The sequence below is a fragment of the Littorina saxatilis genome, linkage group LG15 (genome assembly GCF_037325665.1).
Source record: "Littorina saxatilis isolate snail1 linkage group LG15, US_GU_Lsax_2.0, whole genome shotgun sequence".
Taxonomy (NCBI): domain Eukaryota; kingdom Metazoa; phylum Mollusca; class Gastropoda; order Littorinimorpha; family Littorinidae; genus Littorina; species Littorina saxatilis.
In genome coordinates this window covers 39,236,521-39,257,014 of record NC_090259.1, presented here as the reverse complement: position 1 = coordinate 39,257,014, position 20,494 = coordinate 39,236,521, and the positions used below count along the sequence as shown (strand labels likewise).

The window sequence follows — 20,494 nt, the reverse complement described above, 5'->3', positions numbered from 1 at the left end:
GAAACAATGGGCAGTGATCGAAGCATGCACACACTGTTGTGAAATTCACATTATAAAGAATATTCTTCCTCACTGTGCTGACGACCAGCTGGACTCTGTGCTGAAAATACTGGTGGAACGACGTCGTTGGGAGGCTGTTGGACAGGTGTTGAAGCGAGGTGTCAGTGACTTTGAAGAACAATTGGCAGTGACTGAAGCTTGTGAACACTGCGAGGAATTGGATTGTTTTGATGAGGAAGACAATTGTCTAATGGGGGCCATACTCAGTCACTGTTCTGGCGACCGTTTGGACTCTGTGCTGAAAACACTTGTGGAACGACGTCTATGGTGCGCTGTAGGACAAATCTTAAAGCGAGGTGTAAGTAACTCTGCTAAACGATGGGCAGTTGAGGAAGCATGCGAAAATTACAATGTATTGGGTAACATTCACAATAAAGAAACATTACTTATGCAGATGATACTCTCTCACTGTGCTGACGACCAGCTGGACTCTGTGCTGACAACACTGGTGGAACGACGTCTGTGGCGGGCTGTAGCAAAGGTGTTAAAGCGAAATGTCAGTGACTCTGTGAAACAGTGGGCAGTGAAAGAAGCCTGTATACATCTTGGTGAATCTGATGATTGTGCCAATAATGCTGATAGTGATGAAAATGGTGAGGCTGTAATTATTCAGGATATACTCCCTTACTGTGCTGAAAACCAAGTAGACTCTGTGCTGACGACACTGGTGGAACGACGTCTGTGGCGGGCTGTAGCAGAGATGTTGAAGAGAGGTGTCGCCGACTCTGTGAAACAGTGGGCTGTGGACGAAGCATGTCAACATTTCGGTGAATCGGATAAATCATCACATAATGCTGATAGTGTTGAAAATTGTGAGGCTGAAATTATTCAGGACATACTCCCTTACTGTGCTGAAAACCAAGTAGACTCTGTGCTGACGACACTGGTGGAACGACGTCTGTGGCGGGCTGTAGCAGAGATGTTGAAGCGAGGTGTCAGTGACTCTGTGAAACAGAGTGCTGTGACAGAAGCATGTATACATTTTGGCGAATCTGATGATTCTGCCAAAAATGCTGACATTGTTGAAGACTACATTAAAAACGACATTTTTCCTCACTGTGATGACCTCCAGCTAAACCATGTGCTGGCCATACTGGTCAAACGACGTCTACAGTGGGCTTTAGATGATATGTTGCAGCAAGGTGTCAATAACTCTATTGAATTACAAGCAGCGCTGAAAGCATGTAGAAACGATGACAAATCAAATGAAGAGTATATTATATATGACATATTACCTCGTTGTGCTGACGACCAGCTAGACTCTGTGCTGACAACACTGGTGGAACGACGTCTGTGGCAGGCTGTGAGAGAGGTGTTAAAACCAGGTGTCAGTCACGCTGTGAAACAGTGGGCTGTTAGGGAAGCATGTACACATTGTGTTGAACCTGACCAAAACAGTATCTTACTACACATACTCCCTCACTGTGCTGACAACCAGCTGGACTCTGTGCTGACAGCACTGGTGGAACGACGTATGTGGCTGGTTGTAGGTGAGGTCTTGATACGAGGTGTCAGTGCCTCAGTGAAACAGAGTGCTGTGACAGAAGCATGTGAACAGGGTACGGCAACCTATATTACAGAAGACATACTCCCTCACTGTGTTGATGACCTGCTGGACTCTGTCCTGAAAACACTGGCGGAACGACGTCTCTGGTTTACTGCGGGTTATGTGTTGGAGCGAGTTGCTGGTGACTTGAACAACGACTTGGCTTGTCAGGAAACATGTGAACACTGCAGGTCAGCAGAGGTTTACTTCAGCGAATACCGTGTGAATTATTCTAATAGTCCTGCAGAAAATAATATCACTCCACATTGTACAGACGATAATCCGGATTCTCTTACACCTACATTAACTACGCGAGATGTGTGCACAGCCGTGAGAAACGTATCCGGACGAGAGGTCAGTGACGTACAGCGACGTGAGAGCATTAAAGCAGCATTTCAATATGCAGATGAAGTCACGCTCATTGAGAGTATCCTACCGTACTATGTTTATGACAGCATCCACTCTGCACTCAAAATGTTGGCTTCACGGGGTTTTTGGCCTGCGTTTCTTGTGTTGCTGCATAATTGTATCATTGACACACTCTACATATGGGCTATGACGAAAGAATCAAAGGACGACGTGTTTTTGGACATGGTCAGACACCCTTGTGACGGTGTTACGGAGCTGACACCTGCAGTGTGGAGGTTGGTCACGTTGTCAGAATTACACCGCTCCCTGAAACAGCTTTTTGACTGGGACACACCGCTGTGTGAAGTACTGTGTGAGTCACTGCTAGGTACTGTCAAGGAAATATGGCTTAGTGGACGAGAAAAAGACATGAATAATAAAGAAGATACAGTTTTGGAGGAAGCTTTGTCGACAGTAGAACGTTTGCGCCAGCTGATTGCACCTGTCCTAATGGAATGCAAGACATATTATGTTTCAGATCTGTTGTCATGCACAGAAGGTTTACAGCGTGAGTTTACAGAGAAAAGATCAAAAAACTGTTTTCTTCTTCAATTATATTTTATCAAAAGTATTGTGCTACAGTTTTACAAACGCAAAGCATGGACACAGATGACAGATGCCATTCTGGTAGTTCTGTCCACTGTCCCTGTTGTTCCTGACGTACAGAGCGTGGCCCTCAGAGTCATGCTACGTCACAAGAGATGGGACGTCATCAGACACGCGTGTCTGTCTGGTGTGTGTGAGCAAGATCGGCGACACTTGTTCCAGGCAGCTGTGAAGCAGAGACAGTGGAGCGCTGTCAAGCGGTGGGCAGACCACACACTGTATGATGATCAGCGTCTCTGGGCACTGGGGGAGGCAAGACAAGAGAAGCGGTGGGACGTCTACTTAAAGCTGGCTGACCATGGACTCGGTGAGGGTGAGCGAGTTGGTGTCCTCTTTCGTGTGGCCATGCACGCAGACTGGAAGCTTGTTAGTCACATGCTGAGAACTGTGGCAGATGTGACAGACATGATTGACCTTCTGACTAACACACCTAGAGCATCGTCAAAACGCGAAGCAACAAATTATAAACAACGAATAAATGAACTGAAAGAATTTGAGGAAGGTCTGACAAAAGACACAACAACACTCAAGACTATGGCAAAGCGAGGAAAGTGGTGGGTTGTTCAGCACAACATCCGGCACAAACCCAACCTGCAACACGCGCGTCTCGCACTGAAAGCTGCTGTGTCTAGTGAAGCGTGGCACGCGGTGATGCAGCTCGTGAGGCTGGAGACTGATGTCACACGGCGAGATTCGCTGTTCCGTGACATGGTCAGCCTGCGGCAGTGGGCTGTGAGTAAAGAGCTGCTTGAGCAAGGCGTCAGTCAGCAGCAGTGTTTAGACAAGTTGTTTGAGCTGAGGGAGCAACAGCAGTGGGTACTTGTTGCTATGGTAATGAAATGTCCTATGGATGATAAACGAAGGAAAGAAGTGATGCACAAGACGATAATGACGAGGGAAGGCAGCGTAGTTTGGGAATGTATCAACAACATGCAGACTCCTCTGTCTGTTGAGGAACGTGAAAACATGTTCAAGCTTGCATTCAACCGTGAGGTGTGGCAGGCAGTGAAACCGCTGATAGAGGAAAAGGACGTGACTGGAATCAGACAACGTGACACCGCTCTGCTGGAAGCCATTGAGCAGCACCAGTGGGATGTGGTGGATCACTGCCAACGTCACCACGCTGACATCAACATGAAGGACGATGACGGCCACACACCGATACACAGAGCGGCCAGGAAAGGGGACTGGGAGGCAGTGAAGGAGCTGACAATGAGAGATGGTGATCCCAACCTGTTGGACAGGGGGGGCCTGTCTGTGCTGCACAGAGCGATTAAAGCTGAACAGTGGGACGTTGTGAAGTTGTTGATTCAGTATCATGGGGACATTCATCTCGCGGCACAAAGCAGTGAGGCACGCACACCCCTAAACATGTTGATTGACGCACGTCAGGCAGATGTAATAGAGTCCACATTCCTTTGGTGTCCAGATCAGCAGAAAGGTTTGAATAACAAAGAGGAGACAGCCCTCCATGCTGTTTGTTTGTCCGGTTGTTCAGACGCAATGTATTACCTAATAGCCAGAAAGGTTGACCCTTTAGCCGTGACAAAGACAGGCCAGTCAGCGCTGGTGTATGCCGTGCTGAACAAGAGCTGTCCGCAGAAAATGGTGGCCGAGTGCATAAGGCTGGGCTTTTCTACACACCAACCATATCTGAGTGATTTGAAACGTGATTTAGAACGGTTACACAGTCGCATAATGAAAACAGGATATAGTCACAGTCAGGCAACAGCGGAGAACACTTCTCCAAGTCTTTGCGCGATACTGCTTGATGTACCTGCTGTGACACGAATGCTTTATGAATCAGGAGCATGTTCAAACGGAGAGTTGTTCTGGCTGTACACAACGCTACACTCACTCACAGACCTTGCTACAGAGGCAGGGAACCTACTGGACTGGAACGCAAACCTTGGTGACCCTGAATACAAACCTGTAAAAGAGCGCATTGAGGTTGCCCTGCCGTACCTAAAAGTGCTCGCCACAACACCTCGTCGCCTGGAGTGTTTGTGTCGTCTTGAGGTCTCTCACCGCCTCAACGTCCGGGGCAGACGTCACAAAGACGTTGACCAGCTTGACATTAGTGAGGCCATGAAAATGTACATTCTGTTTTCTGACCTCACTGATCCGTTTTGTTTAAAAGATTGACTGTTTCTCCTGACCTCACGTACTCTCTGTCCAGTATGCATTATGCGAAAATATCATTGACAGTGTTTTATCAAATCCTTGAACCACTTCCTAACTGGACTAGATTAATCGTGTGACAAGAATGTAGGCAAATCAATACTCCCTTTCTGATGGCCGTGATACTTGAAACGTATTGTGACACAGATTTTGTCAAATTCCGGGTCGTGTTTCAAAATGCAGTTGAATCAACAAAACAGAATAATAGCCGAGTTAGAAGAGCATGCTTCATCATGGAAACGGACATAAACATCGGGGGTATTTGGACACCTGATCACATTCATGGATTAGTTTTTGTCCCGGTTATTGATTTGACACAGAGTTAGGCCAGTTTTCAGAGGATTGATTCCCGCAGTGGGGCACTGCGGTTATGAAATTAAAGGCCCCTCCTGTTTTTGGAACCACAGGAGCTTTCTAGTTTGCTGTTAGGTAGATTTTTGGTTCCTCTTTCCTGTCATGCTCTCTTTTTTTTCATGAATTCTTTTCCTTTTTCTGCCTTCTTGCTCATTCACCTGTATTTTTTCCAAAAATCTCTTCTCTTGCCGCTTGTCTCGCGATTCATGTATAGTTTAATCTGTTAGTGTTCTGATGTAAGTCCAGCAGTAGATAGGTTAAGCCTATTTTAACATATTGGAAACTGGTAATCTTCCAGTAGGTATTAATTTAGTTTTACTAAAGCCTGCTGGGACACAAGTAATGGGTTAGTGCATTTGTAAACAGGAATCGCTTGACAAGTGGCCCCCTTCATCCCCCCCTTCCTCGTCCTGATATGGCTCTGCGTAGTCGGCTGGACGTTAAGCAACAAATAAACAAAACAAACAAACAGAGGATTGATGGCGGGAGATGTGTGATACACATGATGTATGAATCATCTGCACATTCCAACAGATAACTGCATACGCTGAACGTGCGGTTAGTCGAGGTGGAAAAAAAACCACCTGACACAGAAAACAGAATAAAAAGGAAAGCAAATTTGACATAAATATACCGACATGTGGAAAACTCTTCATAATCAAAGGAACAGCGATCCTAATTATATATTTGACGTTTATGAATGAAGGCGTCAGCTAGTTGATTACTTTGCAGCCTGGTGTCCACGTGTCGCCTGGTGATCTCACGCTGCCTCACACTCAGCAAGACACGCCCCAGAGGCATCGCACAACTACCCCTGTCGCCCTTGATGAAGAACTATTTGATGCTCTCTGATCTCACGGATCCTCGGTATCCTGAATTGTGGAAATGAAAGGAAGCCTGACAATTGGGCATCCTGCTTCTGTGCGTCACAAGAAACACATGTATTATTGTGCTAACGAAACCTTCTTACTGCAGAGCACACTTCTGAGACAGAGAAAGCGTTTGTGCAAAATAAAGGCTTCTGTTCGAATAGGACACTCTTAATAGAGGATACTGTGATGGATGATGAACGCATGTAGGCATAGTGTTTTGAATACTCTCCACCCCTGTCGGTTATGATGAAGAAGTTTGTGATGTCTATTCACTTAACGGATCAACAATATCTAGACTCAAAGCTTGAGACTTATTGTAGTGCGAGCTTAATACTTTCCACCTACCGGCACGGTTGGCCTAGAGGTAAGGCGTCCGCCCGTGATCGGGAGGTCGTGGGTTCAAACCCCGGCCGGGTCATACCTAAGATTTTAAAATTGGCAATCTAGTGGCTGCTCCGCCTGGCGTCTGGCATTATGGGGTTAGTGCTAGGACTGGTTGGTCCGGTGTCAGAATAATGTGACTGGGTGAGACATGAAGCCTGTGCTGCGACTTTTGTCTTGTGTGTGGCGCACGTTGTATGTCAAAGCAGCACCGCCCTGATATGGCCCTTCGTGGTCGGCTGGGCGTTAAGCAAACAAACAAACAAACAAACAAACAAACAAACAAACAACAAACTTTCCACCTCTGTCGTTATTGATAAAAAAAAAAAACACTAATGTATTGAGGCTTACTGTCGAGAGACGTTGTCTTCTGTTGGTACACATCGGTTTGGTGGGACACAGAAAGCTCCAAGCATTGTTTCTCTGGCTCCCTGTATAACTCGCCGAGTTGCTATGTGGAAGTGCATTGTATAGGGGTGTGCTTACTGTGCGCTGAAACAACGTGTTTTGGAACCGACCACGCTGCTTGTGTTATTCTGGTTGATTTGATTATTTCCCCTGCCTTCTTTTGAAAAACATGTCGACAAAAACACGTTTTCTGAATCAATTGTACCGCTGTCATGCATGAGGGTGTTATTCTTTGTTGTAAACTCGAATTAATGTTTTATGTTTAACAGTATGTGATATTTCAAGCTCTCCTTAAAAAGATTGCTTTTTCCGTTTTCTTGCTTGCCTAATTGATAGCTTGTTGTCGTTTCTTTGAACCGTTGTCTTTCTTTAAAGTCGTGTCTGTTGGATGACATTATCTCTGATGTAGCAATAGTGCACTCGGTCTATCTTGTATTAATGTTTTATCTTACGTCCATGCGGCTGCTGTTTTAATAATAATGTATGTTTTTATGTTCATACAATAGCGTTGGCTAAGTTTGTTTTTTTACTGACAGATACTATAGACTATAGAGTATAGACTTGTGATTGTTTTGTGAAGTATTGAGCTATAGATTTGACAGTAATATACACGACATCGTACGATAAAACCGGCCACGGCACACACGTATTTGTCACGCTGAAACCCGTCGGCAGGTAATACTAAATTGGAGATCAGATTTTCAGTAAGTCAGACTCATCGGAGTCCTATCTGCTTGAATACTACATTTGTTTGTACTGTACAATTCCGGAATGAAAATGTAATTCCTTTCCTTTCTTGGGAGTGTTTATTTTAACATTTATATTGCAGACATTTGGACTATTTTGATCATTTTCAAACAACCCTGGGTAGCTGAAACCAGAAGCATGACGTTTCAAAAAAAAAATACTGACGAAACAAAAAATCATGTTGTGCTGCATCCTTTGATAATAGTAATCCGTATAAGCTAGGTTAGGAACTTGTTTTACCCAAACATTTTGCAGTGTCATTTAAAGTAGTAGTTGTTGCATGTACTTCGGTTCCCTCTGTACTCATACTGCTTATGCTTGTAATGATTTTGACGTGTAAGTTTTCTAGTTGCATCGATGTTGTTCAGGTGTCTCCCTGCGTGGAGAATTCTTGTTGATTTCTTTGTCTTATGACCTTTTCTATATAGACCATAATACTGTGTGTGACGTATTGCACAAAATGCATAGTCCTGGTGAAACAGTCAAGATGTACACTTCTTTGTTGTTAAACAAGTGTAGTTCTGCCATACATTTTGATATATCCAGATAGAAGTTGTGTATGACTGTGTCCTATGTGAAATGGTTATGCTGATTTACAATGTCTGTGTAGGATTTGTGATCACTGAATGTGTATTCTGACTCTTCTTTATTTGTGTCTTTCCTGCAATAGTTTGATTCGCTCTTTGTTTGCACACATTTATTTTGCATTTAGCATCTTTGTTCATTTGGGGAAATCACCTACCCTCTTCACAATTATGTAACACTTGTTGTTGTTGGTATTAATAACGATGGACTTGGTTGCATTTCGTAAATAGTGCGGTTGCTGCTCTTTCATTGTTTTATGTTGGGTGACAATTATTTCACAATGAACACATGCTATTTGATATTTATCTTTCTCTTCTTCATAAATGGTGCATTTAAATACGTCTGATTCGTACTGCTTACTATGTCTCTATCAATCATTTCTGCCTCTGTTCTTTTAAAAGTGGACTTGTTATCTTTGTATTACAACGAAGCACACAACATTTTGCTCATTAATTTTTGTCTGTGTTGCAGTATCGTTGTAATTATGTTTATCTGTATCACATACTTATAATTATTGTAGATGTTGAACCATTGTGATCTGCTATGTTGTACACATATCTATCTGATTTACTTATGGCTGCAGCTGACTTTGATCTTTGTTTCAGGTTTTGTGTAGTGGGTTCTATGTGTATGTCATGCAGATTTGGCTAACTGTTCTTTATGTCAGAAATATAATGTTCCCGGTCGTATGTCTTTGCTCATATGCATAGTTGTAGCATCATTGTGTATTTGAATAGGTGAGATACTTGGATCTATTTGTATAACAGTTTCCCCTGAAATCATTTTGCCTGAACGACTATCAGAATGAGCACACTCATATGTTCATTACATGTATGTGGACGATGAACCATTTGTTTCAGCATGAATGTTGCCAGTTCTGTTTGTATGACATGTATTTGTTGATGCAGTGCGTCTTTGTCACTGACATCATGTTCCGAGTTATATTTCTGTGACAGTCGGTTGTTAGACCGGTTTCTTAACATTACAGTTTCAAGTATATCCGGATCTATCGATATCACGTGTTACAATAATCTCATTTGTGACCCTCCACAAGGGAATGAGTCGCATGTCACCTTTGCATGATTTTCATATTTTTACATTTTCCTAAAGAGTTTTTTTTTTAATGCTTTATCCAGTGGTGAAAACCGTTTTAGAAAAGAGTGAAAACCGTTTTAGAAAAGAGCGAAAACCGTTTTAGAAAAGAGCAAAAACTGTTTGAGTTATAAGCCTTTGACTAAGGTGACCGTCACACTGTTACCAGACACTCCCTGGACTTATATTGAGCCTAGCGCAGAACCGCGCGAGGTGACATGCGACTCATTTCGTGGTGGAGGGTCACATTTGGTCTTTATGTCAGTTATGTTGCGCACCATTTCTGTATGCATTACACACGACTGCCTCATAATATTGTGTCTGACAAATTTTGTAGTCTGTGTTCCAGTTCATGGGTACATTTTGTACATTGTACATTTCTGGATTCTTGTTGATGATTAAAAATGATTAAGTTTGCCTACCATTCTGCAACAGTGTTTATGGCTGTCCATTACAATCATGTTGTAAATATTATGCAAAACGTTGTTGTTAATTCACTTTAAACCTCAAACAGTTATCATGTACAAATCAATATCGTCTAACATGTTGCAATTGTATTAATGTAATTACTTGTTATGATGTACAGATCTGCAGCATGTAAGATACCGACTTGAAGCCTGTGTTATGTCTTGTTTGTCCCAATTCCAGCGTACATAGTTCTCTATGAATTGCCCACAGTTTGTTTACATTGATTTCTCCTCATAGTTATGCCTTAGGTATGTACTTGTATGGTGTACTGTCTTGGGTTGGTTCTGATCATGTACAAATTATTATGTACACGTCTTTTCAATGGCAATAGCAAATTTCCTTGGTTTGATTGTGTTAATGAACAATGATGATGTACGGATTCTCTGAAACTAAACTGCTGCTGTTGCCTTAGATTTTGTGTTGTTTTAAATAGTTATGTTCAAATGTATTTGCCATAAAATGACCCAGTGTATTAAGCTTTATCAGAAGCTTCAATCTATAGCTATATATAATGTGTCAAATGATGACGTCAGCTGTTGACTATTGTATAATCATGATGTACTGAGCTGTGGGGTTTGAAGTGTGGCTGTTGAATATTTCTGACACACCAGCAATAGTGGGGTATAGGTCTGTGAGGTAAAGAAAATGCTGCCCTTGGTTTGCATACCAGTCACGCTGCACGTATCTCACCACACACGGCGACTCAAGGCGCATGTTACCTATTAATGCCGTGCGAGATGGAATTTTTTACACAATATATCACGCATTCACATCGGCCAGTAGATCGACTGCCTTTATGCGCTGCATTCACCTTTCACGGCCTATTATTCCAGGTCACACGGGTATTTTGGTGGACATTTTTATCTACGCCTATACAATTTTGCCAGGAAAGACCCTTTTTATATTTAGTCAAGTTTTGACTAAATATTTTAACATCGAGGGGGAATCGAAACGAGGGTCGTGGTGTATGTGTGTGCGTGTGTGCGTGCGTGCGTGCGTGCGTGTAGAGCGATTCAGACCAAACTACTAGACCGATCTTTATGAAATTTGACATGAGAGTTCCTGGGTATGATATCCCCGAACGTTTTTTTCATTTTTTTGATAAATGTCTTTGATGACGTCATATCCGGCTTTTCGTGAAAGTTGAGGCGGCACTGTCACGCCCTCATTTTTCAACCAAATTGGTTGAAATTTTGGTCAAGTAATCTTCGACAAAGCCCGGACTTCGGTATTGCATTTCAGCTTGGTGGCTTAAAAATTAATTAATGACTTTGGTCATTAAAAATCTGAAAATTGTAAAAAAAAAAAAAAAATTATAAAACGATCCAAATTTACGTTTATCTTATTCTCCACCATTTGCTGATTCCAAAAACATATAAATATGTTATATTCGGATTAAAAAGAAGCTCTGAAAATTAAAAATATAACAATTATTATCAAAATTAAATTGTCCAAATCAATTTAAAAACACTTTCATCTTATTCCTTGTCGGTTCCTGATTCCAAAAACATATAGATATGATATGTTTGGATTAAAAACACGCTCAGAAAGTTAAAACAAAGAGAGGTACAGAAAAGCGTGCTATCCTTCTTAGCGCAACTACTACCCCGCTCTTCTTGTCAATTTCACTGCCTTTGCCATGAGCGGTGGATTGACGATGCTACGAGTATACGGTCTTGCTGAAAAATGGCATTGCGTTCAGTTTCATTCTGTGAGTTCGACAGCTACTTGACTAAATATTGTATTTTCGCCTTACGCGACTTGTTTTGCTTTCATTGTGCAGCAGTCATGATGTAGATGTTGTGTGAAGGAGCTAATTGCTTTTATCTTTTAACATTTATGATGTAAAGATATTTATTGCGTTTTTACGGGTCACATGACGAAACTGTATCCCGCAGTGCCACTGCGGTTATGAAATTAAAGGCCCCTCCTGTTTTTGGAACCGCAGGAGCTTTCTAGTTTGCTGTTAGGTAGATTTTTGGTTCCTCTTTCCTGTCATGCTCTCTTTTTCTTCATGAATTCTTTTCTTTTTTCTGCCTTCTTGCTCATTCACCTGTATTTTTTCCAAAAATCTCTTCTCTTGCCGCTTGTCTTGCGATTCATGTATAGTTTAATCTGTTAGTGTTCTGATGTAAGTCCAGCAGTAGATAGGTTAAGCCTATTTTAACATACTGGAAACTGGTAATCTTCCAGTAGGTATTAATTTAGTTTTACTAAAGCCTGCTGGGACACAAGTAATGGGTTAGTGCATTTGTAAACAGGAATCGCTTGACAAGTGGCCCCCTTCATCCCCCCCTTCCTCGTCCTGATATGGCTCTGCGTAGTCGGCTGGACGTTAAGCAACAAATAAACAAACAAACAAACAGACGAAACTGAAACCAACAGTTGGTCAAACATGCACCCTATATCAATTGATATATATATATCGCAGGAAGTCGTCATAGCCAAGTGATATCTCGCAGGAAGTGACTAATCACTTATGGGCGCCATCTTTAGACGGTCACTTCAAAAACAGTGGAGCGAGATATTTCCCATAAACCTTCTTTGATGAAGAATTGAGTTCACAACAAGCGACAAGGCAAATCGTCAAAAAAGAGAAAAGCATGCCCAATCTTTTGTACGCAGTCATGTGTCCCAGAAACTGATTGGATCTGAAGTCTTACCGACGCGGGTTGCATTGAATGGCAATTTAGCAGAAAAACAACAAGAGACACAAGCAGCAGACACTTGTGAGAACTGGATAACTTTGACTACAATTTGAAAGAGATTTCACCCCCTAGCGAGATAGAAGAAAAGGTGTCTGCAGGCACAATGGTTTACACCGCACCAGTCCTGAGATTAAAACGTAACTGAACTGACGATTTGATGAAGAAAACAGATGGAATGAAAGGGAGAGAGACTGGAAGAGGTCACATTCACTGTGCATAATTCTTACCTACCATTGTTACATAATCGCAAGTCTTTCATGATCAGCAGGGACAGTTCTGTGAAAGTAAAAGACAATTCTCTGAAATTCTGATCACTTCAATGTTCATTGTTCAGTGAAAACGACTATCCGAGTTGTCGAAAAGAAGTTCTGAAACACGTCACGTTCCAAATCAAAAGACGACATTCTATTCTCTTACGTCACTATTCTTAGTTTACGGTACCATTTGGCGGCTTTGCTACGAGTATGCCAAAGTCTTGGTTATACGAGACCTTGAGGTGATCCCAAAGTAGACTCCTTAGCAGCTACCGACGGGAGGTTTACGAAAGAGCCTGTCTTGTTTATTTTGAAAAAGGATGCACGAAACTGCCCAAAACAAAACGCAATAAATTCGTTATTGTTAGATGTGGCTGTGATATCCACATTTATCAGTCACAATGTCTCAAAAGGCGGAAACATATCAGATCGAGGCGTAAGCCGAGATCTGATATGATTCCTCCTTTCTCGACATTGTGACTCATACATGTAGATATCACAGCCACATCTAACGATAGCTACTAATGTTGTGTGAAATGTAGGAGCTAACTGCTTTTATTCTATACAGATCGGAGACAATCCATGCAAACTTGTTTTGAACCTTAGTTTAGCACAATGCTTGCATCTCTTGCATATACAATGTACAACTGTATTGCCTTGTTTTCTGTTTAGGATATTTTGTGTGGCAGTCTTTTGGGTTTTCCCATTATACAGTTATGACATGACTGGCTTGATATACACAATACTGCAACCTTATTGTTTTTGACCACTCAACCACCATGACGTAACATATTGCATTGGTATAAAGTTCTACAATCTACCAATACAATTAATACGATTTTTTTCCAACTGACAAATATACGTGTATTATGTGTAGAACTTGAGCATACATATTGGTATTCCAGGCTGATTATTTCCAAATGTTGCCCATCATGTTATGTATCGATTGGAGATTGGATTTCCCCTTCTTTGAGTCATGTGACGTCAGAGGCCGACAAAACTTTATAATTTGGCTTTTCAGGTTGACCGAAACTTCAAAGGAACTCAAAAAAACAAAACGTCATGTGTTTGATTGCATGTGTGTGTGCTGTTCAATGTCAAAACAACAACAAAGTGAGTACATGACGTGTGTTTTGTAGTTCCTTTGAAGTTTCGGTCAACCTGAAACGCCCAAATATGAAGCTTATGTGTTTGATTGCATACATGTGGATTGCATGCATGTGTGTGTGTGCTCGTTCAATCGTCAAAACAACAACAAAGTCATAAGTACCTGAAAGGAATTCGATCGATACATAAATGTTATTTGCGTGTTTGACCAAAATATGACATTTTACACAGATCTCGACAGTCATTGTTCACCTCGACCGCTAGCGCCGTCTCGGAGAACAATGACTGTCTCGATCTGTGTAAAATGTCATATTTTGGTCAAACACGCAAATAACGTATATTATCCCAACTCTATTGCCGTTAGTATGAGATGCTGTTGTTGTGACATGTTTTCTCCATATCAAATTATTTAAGAGCTGTTGCCTTTAATTGTGACATGTATAGTTCTTGTTCAGTAATGGTGTATCAGATTGTTTTCTTTATGGCGTGTCGTAATTTTTTCATTGTGCTTGTATTCAACATCAACGTTACACGTTCTCTTGTCATCACTGAATCATCCCTGTGGTATCGTGTTTGTAGAAAAGGATGAAAATGCTGTCTGCTTTAAATGAATGAACAATTTACTCTGATAATTATTCGTTTGACCTGCTGTTGATTGCATTAGCGTGTCATTGTGTTATGATACATTGTGTTTCTTTGTTTGTTAGATGTCGTTGCTTGTTTTATACTTTAAAGTGTCGTGTTTCTTTGTTTGTTAGATGTCATTGGTTGTTTTATGCTTTAACGTGTCGTGTTTCTTTGTTTGTTAGATGTCGTTGCTTGTTTTATACTTTAAAGTGTCGTGTTTCTTTGTTTGTTAGATGTCATTGGTTGGTTTATGCTTTGAATTGTTGTGATTCTTTGTTTGTTAGATGTCATTGCTTGTTTTATTCTGTACAGTCTTGATAAATTTGAACTACATATTTGTAATGCACATAGACAGTAGTCGAGATTCATATTCATTGTTTCTTTTACTATTACAATGATGTGTATGTATGATATGATTCTTGTTGTCTATGTGGCTATATTCCTGATTGACCATGATCATTCCTGTTATGATAAAAGGGTTACAGCTAGGTGTCCAATGCAACATTAAAACATGTTTATCACTACAATGTTTTTTTGCCACTGATGTCATAATCACTCACTACTTTTGTATGTATGGAATTAGGTAAGAAAGTGTACGTTGTTTATCCTTATTTAGGATGGCGTGGGTTGTGTACGACTCATACTCTGCAAGGAGGGGGCACAATGTGTATCACTATTTGGATGGCATGGGTCGTGTACGACCCGTACTTTTTACGTTGAATGCTTTTTTGAAAAGTATGGGTCGTACACGACCCACATCATCCGGACTGTGTAGTTCCAAGCGTGATCCGGTGAAGGTTAATGTGAACTGATTTTTCTTTGCAATTTATTGTTGTGATTACCAGGTTTGCTGTACAGTCAATGTCATCTTGTTATCTAGCCTCTGTAATTACACGAATGAAATGCCAAGTTCGACTTATATGAGGTGTTACAGTTGACCGTTTTTGTTGTTGTTTCAGTGAAAGTGTTACCGGGTCTAGCTTCATGCAGTTTACCTTTTATTCCCATTCTTGTTTATATCAACATGTCAAAATATTTCAGTGTATTCCTTGTTTCTCGGAGAGAACAAAATGTTGTGCTCGTTGTGCTTCACGTGTGTAGGACAATGCTAGTGTTAATGCCGTTTGTAATTTCAGTCATGATGTGCCAGACTTTCTTAGCGCAAGTCAACTTGTGTCATATCTGCTGTATAGACAAGGACTAAACTCCCTCTGCTGCAGTGATGATTTGTCAATGCTACAATGACAATGCAACTTCTGTGTAATACTGACGATGTGCCTGGAATTCTCTGCTATTATGATGACATTCAAGGCTGTCATTGGCATTCCAACAATGTGCATAGTGTTGAATTGTGTGGTAACGGTATACTCTGTTGTAACAGCAATGTATATGTATCTCTTTCGTGCCACGGGACCTGCCTCCTACACCAACTCAGCCACAACAATAATGTCACCAGTGTTTGTGTGTATTTACAAGGCTGTTTCTGGCATGGCCCAAGTATACAAATGAGGTTGTCCCCCATGGTAATGATGAATTTGGATTCTGAGTTTGGCACGTGATGCTTTTGTTTGCTTTGCTTCTTCGTCATGTCATGGATGATGTACTGAACCGGATAATGTTTTGTGTTGATGTTGTTTCATGGATTGAATTTATTGTAAAATAGTGGGTTTTGTAATAACTGCATTATATTTGTTTTCTTGTTACCTTTGAATGGCCCCCCGCGGGTTAGGGGGAATAATTTACCCGATGCTCCCCAGCATGTCGTAAGAGGCGACTAACGGATTCTGTTTCTCATTTTACCCTTGTTAAGTGTTTCTTGTATAGAATATAGTCAATGTTTGTAAAGATTTTAGTCAAGCAGTATGTAAGAAATGTTAAGTCCTTTGTACTGGAAACTTGCATTCTCCCAGTAAGGTCATATATTGTACTACGTTGCAAGCCCCTGGAGCATTTTTTTGATTAGTGCTTTTGTGAACAAGAAACAATTAACAAGTGGCTCTATCCCATCTCCCCCCTTTCCCCGTCGCGATATAACCTTGAACGGTTGAAAACGACGTTAAACACCAAATAAAGAAAGAAAGAACCTTTGAATGATGATCTTTGTGGTGTTTTTCTAATGTTGGACTTGTATTTGTACTATGATGTAATAGATTTACTCTGTAATAGGAAAATGTTGATTTATTTACTTCCTTAGCTTGATTTTGCATCATTTTTCGTTTGCATGTACATAACCGAAACGCTAAAAAATTCGTCATTGTTTGATTGACAAAATCTCCAACAATTATAGTTAGAATTATTAAACCACAAAAGTTTAATGAAGGCTTGTTTGACCTTTGTGATTATTTTGATGCTGTGACTGTTTTAACACACGAGGCAAGCAGGTTTATCGTTAAACACATAATGCATGCTCGCAGCACGTGCAAGTAGAGCAGGAGAAATCTGATGTGTGAGATGTGTTCACTAATGCATTAGCAATCAAAAGAGACCATGGCACGCTTGCTGCCAATCTCACTTTTGAAACAGCCAGGATGCCAAGATTGACACCACCAAAATGCCAGGTCGATTTAAAGCTGAGGGTGATCCAGAAGCGCTGGTATGTGCTTTTAACGTGGATATTCCAACAGTTTATCACCTTCTGCAATGTTCTGGAAGCACTGCAGTTATGCAACCCGGTGGATTTATTCGCATTACCCCAATAGGACAAGATCGCAATTTCCTGCCACAACGTCTTCGACATCGATTCAATTCAGCCGCTGACACTACCAGGAACATCATTGAAAGCAACCAGTGTCCGATCAGTGGCCAGAGAGCGCGATGAAGGCTGACTGAGCGAGACCTCCAAAACTTCGTTAACGTTAAATCTACTTGTCCCGTGTATTAAAACAGTCGCAGCATCAAAATAATCACGCAACAGCTAGGTCAAACATGCGTTCATGACAATTTTGTGGTTTGATAATTCTAACTCCATAATTGTTTGAGATTTTGTCAATCAAACATTGCAGAATGTTGTGCATGTCGCGTTTCTTTTGTTGCTCGGTATACTATTGCTGTGATACCAGTTATCCTGAGTCGTAAACAATGACGAGTTGAGGAAAGTAAACATACTAATTTGGGTCCTTCATTATTAGTCTAGGCTAACCCTTGATCACTCGTGTCCTGTGCGTTGAGTGGTTTGTTGCACCACACTTTGAAGTAATCCCACACTTTGAAGTAAATTACTTCAAAGTGTGGGGATGTGCCCCACACTTTGAAGTAAACTCATTTTTTACTTCAAAGTGTGGGGGGATCTTCCCACACTTTGAAGTAAACTCAGTTTTTACTTCAAAGTGTGGGGGGATCTTCCCACACTTTGAAGTAACTTACTTCAAAGCGTGGGACTTTTGCATCGCCTGTTTGAGCCTGATGATTTTGTCAAATAAAATGGCAAAGTCGTTTGGATGAGTGAACAGAAAAAGTGAGCGAGCCAAGAAACATAATGATGTTTGTTATCAGGCTTTAAGCAATGTCCCATTGTTGAGTGTGACGAAAACTCGTGGTGACGATTTTAAAACATGTTGGGTCACGCATGGTCCAATCTTACATGGTCCAATCTTACATGGTCCAACCTTACATGGTCCAACCTTACATGGTCCAACCTTAGATGGTCCAACCTTACATGGTCGTCCTATCTTACATGGTCCAATATTACATGGTCCAACCTTACATGGTCCAACCTTACATGGTCCAATCTTACATGGTCCAATCGTACATGGTCCAATCTTACATGGTCCAATCTTACATGGTCCAATAATATATATATGGACCATGTAAGATTGGACCATGTAAGATTGGACCATGTAAGATAAGATTGGACCATGTAAGATTGGACCATGTAAGGTTGGACCATGTAAGGTTGCACCATGTAAGGTTGGACCATGTAAGATTGGACCATGTAAGATTCCCGCAGTGGGGCACTGCGGTTATGAAATTAAAGGCCCCTCCAGTTTTTGGAACCGCAGGAGCTTTCTAGTTTGCTGTTAGGCCAAAAAAAAAAATTGTCTGTTTCTGGTCACCCGACCGACCCTAAATTTCGGCGCCGACCCTAAACTTTTTTTTTCCAAACTCAAATTTTTTTATTTTTTTTTGGTGGTAAAGGACAGGGTGAGAAAATGAACAACAAAAACGTGTGAAAACGAAAGTCCGCTGACGATTTGTAAATGTGTTGAGTGTCTTGTCTCTATGTATAGTGAATCCAGTCTCTTTGCGCGATTTTTAAAGTTAGTTTTATTGGTCTACATTTGGGGGTAAAAAAAAAATAAATAAATAAAAAAAATTAAAAAAAAACCCCGACCTACCGACCCTATTTTTTTTAGCCATGTTACCAGAAACAGACAATTTTTTTTTTTTTGGCCTTAGGTAGATTTTTGGTTCCTCTTTCCTGTCATGCTCTCTTTTTCTTCATGAATTCTTTTCTTTTTTCTGCCTTCGTGCTCATTCACCTGTATTTTTTCCAAAAATCTCTTCTCTTGCCGCTTGTCTCGCGATTCATGTATAGTTTAATCTGTTAGTGTTCTGATGTAAGTCCAGCAGTAGATAGGTTAAGCCTATTTTAACATACTGGAAACTGGTAATCTTCCAGTAGGTATTAATTTAGTTTTACTAAAGCCTGCTGGGACACAAGTAATGGGTTAGTGCATTTGTAAACAGGAATCGCTTGACAAGTGGCCCCCTTCATCCCCCCCTTCCTCGTCCTGATATGGCTCTGCGTAGTCGGCTGGACGTTAAGCAACAAATAAACAAACAAACAAATAGTAATAATGACAAACAAACACTTATTCAACACATTATCACACATTTAAATGGCTATTTGTATTCTTGAAGTACGAATGTTTCGTTGCCATTCATATGAAATACTAAATCAGAGCTGTATGGCGTGGACTGCTTGTTTATACTGTGTTTACCGTTTAATATGTATGCCTAATAAACTGTAATCATTGATGCTTTCTCTGTGTGTCGGCGCGTGTGTGTGTATGTGTGTTTGTTTCTGTGTGTGTGTGTGTGTGTGTGTGTGTGTGTGTGTGTTAGTGTGCGTGTTCTACGCCTATTATTTCTGTCGGTTTCTCCTTGTCTATCTGCCTGTCTACCTAGCATCTTCTCCCTCTGTCTGTCTATCTATCTGTCTGTTTGTCTGCATGTGTGTCTGTGTGTCTCTCTCTCTCTCTCTGTCTCTGTCTGTCAGCCGGTCTTTTCTGTCTGCCGGTATGTCTTTCTGTCTGTCTGTCTGTCTCTCTCCCCCCTCCCCCCTTTCTCTCTCTCTCTCTCTCTCTCTCTCTCTCTCTCTCTCTCTCTCTCTCTCTCTCTCTCTCTCTCTCTCTCTTTCTCTCTGTCTGGCTCCGGCTTAAGCTGCCATGACTAACAGCGGGAAGTCCCGATATTAGTACAACAAAGAGCTTGCACGTCATGTTGATCTGTTGTTGTGATAAAGCCGTGGCTTAACCACACGTTGACAGTCGTGTGGTCGCACACACACACACACATACACACACGCACGCACACAAACACAAACACCCACACACACACGCACACACACACACTCATACACACCCACCCACGCACACACACACACACACACATACGCGCACACACTGGCTCACACCTACACACACAAACGCACACACACACACACCCAGACACACATACACACCCAACACACACCCAACACACACACACATACAATCACCCATACACACGCACACCCACACACACACAAACCCACACACACACAAACACACACACGCACAAACAGACACACACATACACACACACACACACACATACACACACAAGCACACACACACACACACACCCACGCACACACACACACACCCAGACACACACATACACACCCAACACACACACACACACACACATACAATCACCCATACACACCCACACACACACACACACGCACAAACAGACACACACATATACACACACACAAACACACACACACACACACACACACACACACACACACACACACACACACGCACGCACACACATACATACACACACATACATAAACACTCCTTGCTCAATTCGTTCGCTCAA

General features: G+C 41.5%; 1 long non-coding RNA gene across 1 annotated transcript; it reads left to right on the top strand.

Moving 5' to 3' along the window:
- Positions 1 to 18,255: 18,255 nt before the first annotated feature.
- LOC138949283 (uncharacterized) lies at positions 18,256 to 19,386 on the top strand. Its single transcript, XR_011450218.1, has 2 exons — positions 18,256 to 18,424; positions 18,800 to 19,386. It is a non-coding gene; the product is annotated as an uncharacterized lncRNA (long non-coding RNA).
- Positions 19,387 to 20,494: the final 1,108 nt, after the last annotated feature.